Raw genomic sequence first — 3,392 nt, 5'->3', positions numbered from 1 at the left:
TGTAAAGTTAAGGAACTAACAAGGAAAAGAGAAAAGCTAATGCTGAGGCCAGACATATAAGAAAGAAGCCGATGAGCAAGTCATTTCCATCTTAGTCTAAGAAATCCAGAGATATGTATTCTTGTTCTCATGTTTCCACTGGGTATTCATACAAAAATCGTATGTGAAATTTGGGTTTTAAATCTGTGGCTAGTGTGGGTAAAGTTAGACCTTCCAGAACCGAGTGCCAATAATGTGGTAGAAGTCATTTTGGTATGTGTAGGATGAAGGATGGATCTTGTTTTCGATGTGGTTCTCAAGACCACTATACCAAAGACTGTCCTGAGATGATCGAGAAAGAAAATTTTAGAGTGCAAGACTGAGTAGTACGGCTGCAAAAAGGAAACCCCTCAAAAATACCGGTAATGGGGCTAGTAGAAAAAATCTAACGAGGGATACAGCTACGAAATCCGAAGCTAAAGCTCCAGCTAAGGCCTATGCCATATGTGTGCGTGAGGACGCATCTTCTCCCGATATGATCACTGGTACTTTTTCTCTTTATGATACTGCTGTTATTGCCTTGATTAACCCTAGTTCTACTCATTCATATGTGTGCATGAAATTGGTATCTAGCATGAATATACCTACTGAGTCTACGAAATTTATGATTAAGGTGTCAAACCCGTTAGTGAAGCATGTTTTAGTTGATAAAGTATGTAAGAAATGTCCCTTGATGATTAGAGGTTATTGTTCTCCGGCTAACTTGATGTTATTGCCGTTTGATGAATTTGATGTTATACTGGGTATGGATTGGTTGACATTTCATGATGCTATAGTAAATTGTAAACGAAAAATTATTGAATTGAAATGTGAAAATGGTAAAATTATTCGGGTTAAATCAGATGAGTCAAATAGGTTGCCAATCATTATTTCTTCGATGTCTACTCAGAAATGTATGAGAAAAAGGTGTGAAGCTTATTTGGCTTATGTACTGAATACAAAAGAGTCTGAATCGAAATTTGAATTAGTGTCTGTTGTATGTGAGTATTTGGATGATTCCAGGAAGAATTCTTAGGTTTACCTCCAACTAGAGAAGTGGATTTTGGCATTGATGTCATGATAGGGACAACTGCTATTTCGATTGCTCCATACAAGATGGCCCCAACTGAGTTGAAAGAACTGAAGTCACAGTTGCAAGAATTGACCGACCAGGGTTTTCTGAAACTGTGTTTTACACCATGGGGTGCTCTGGTATTATTCATGAAAAAGAAGAACGGGTTTATGAGATTGTGGATAGACTACCGACATCTCAATAAGATAACAATCAAGAACAAGTATCATTTGCCAAGGATTGATGATTCCTTTGATCAATTGAAAGGAGCGTTGTGGTTTTCTAAAATAGACTTGAGGTCCGTCTACTATCAGTTGCGAGTTAAGGAGACAGATGTGCCTAAATCTGCTTTTAGAACGAGGAATGGTCACTATGAATTTCTTGTTATGCCATTTGGGTTAACGAATTCTCCTGCTGTGTTTATTGATTTAATGAATCAAATATTTTGGCTATATTTGGACAAGTTTGTTATTGTGTTTATTAACGATATTTTGATTTATTCGAGAGATGAGACAGAGTATCCTGAGCATTTGAGAACTATTTTGTAGACTTTAAAAGACAAATAGTTGTATGCTAAGTTCAATAAAAGCAAGTTTTGGCTTCGAGAAGTTGGTTTCTTGGGCCACGTTGTTTCAGGTGATGGTATCCTGGTTGCCCCTAGTAAGATTTCTGCTATCGTCAAATGGAAACCGCTAAGGAATGTATCCGAGGATAGAAGCTTTTTGGGCTTAGTCGGTTACTATCGACTGTTTGTGAAAGGGTTTTCTATAATCACCACTCCTATGACAAGATTACTTCAAAACATTACTTCAAAAGGATGTTAAGTTCAAGTGGTCGGAAAAGTGTCAACAAAGCTTTGAGAAACTGAAGATGTTATTGATTGAAACACCGATTTTGGTACAACCCGGGTCAGGTAAAAACTTTGTGATTTATAGTGATGCTTCCTTGAATGGTTTGAGATGTGTACTTATGCAGGAGGGTAAAGTCGTAGCTTACGCTTTGAGGTTATTGAAGCCTCACGAGAAGAACTATCCGACACATGACTTAAAGTTGGCCGCCATAATGTTTGCTTTGAAGATTTGGCGGTTTTATTTATTTGGTAAGAAATGCCATGTCTAAATCAATGACAAAAGTCTTAAGTACTTGAAGACTCAAAAGGACTTGAACTTGCAGCAAAGAAGATGGTTAGAACTGTTAAAAGATTATGAGCTTTTGATTTATTACCATCTAGGTAAGGCGAATGTGGTCACTGAAGCTTTGAGTAGGAAGTCATTGTTTGCCTTGAGGTCTATGAATACACGGCTAACTTTTTCAGATGATGATTTGATTCTAGCCGAGTTGAGAGCTAGAATTACTTTTCTTCAACAGATTTGTGATGCTTAGAAAGTTGATAAAGAGTTACAAGCTAAGAGAGTTCAGTGTGAGTCCAGCAGTGAACTAGATTTTTTGAGTGACTCCGATGGTTGTTTGAGATTTTGTGGTAGGATTTGTGTTCCAAAGGACACTGAGTTGATTCAGAATATTTTACATGAGGGGTACAATGATTGTTTGTCGGTTCACCCGGGCAGCACAAAAATGTATAATGACTTGAAGAAAATGTATTGAAGGAATGGTATGAAAAAATATATCTCAGAGTTTGTATCAAAATGCTTAGTTTTTCAGCAAGTAAAGGCTGAACACCAAGTACCATCAAGATTACTTCAACCTCTTATGGTTCCCAAGTGGAAATGGGATCGGATTACTATGGATTTTGTGAAAGGTTTGCCTTTAACTCCAAGAAAGAAAGATGCCATATGGGTTATGGTCGATAGACTGACTAAATCGGCTCATTTTATCCCAGTGCGTACCAATTACTCACTTGATAAGTTAGCTGAATTGTACATTGGTGAAATTGTTAGACTTCATGAAGTACCTACATCGATTGTATCGGATCGAGATCTGAGGTTCATATCACGATTTTGGAAGAAGTTACAAGAAGCTTGGGTACAAAGCTGAATTTTAGCACTGCTTTTCATCCGCAGACTGATGGTCAATCTGAGCGAGTAATTCAAATTTTGGAAGACATGCTTCGATGTTGTGTATTATAATTCCAAGGTAGTTGGGAAAATAACTTACCGTTGGTGGAGTTTGCCTACAACAACAATTTTAAGTCGAGTTTGAAAATGTCACGTTGTGAGGCATCCTATCCCTATTTTTAATGTTTTCTTTATATTTTTGAAGTTGTTATCAACCGATCTAGTCATTTCTACCATTTATTTGAGCTAGGGTTCATGTTTGGAATTTGGCCCATGTGTGACATGCT

The sequence above is a fragment of the Gossypium arboreum genome, chromosome 7, assembly GCF_025698485.1.
Source record: "Gossypium arboreum isolate Shixiya-1 chromosome 7, ASM2569848v2, whole genome shotgun sequence".
Lineage (NCBI taxonomy): Eukaryota > Viridiplantae > Streptophyta > Magnoliopsida > Malvales > Malvaceae > Gossypium > Gossypium arboreum.
Note: the sequence above shows the minus strand (reverse complement) of the source record.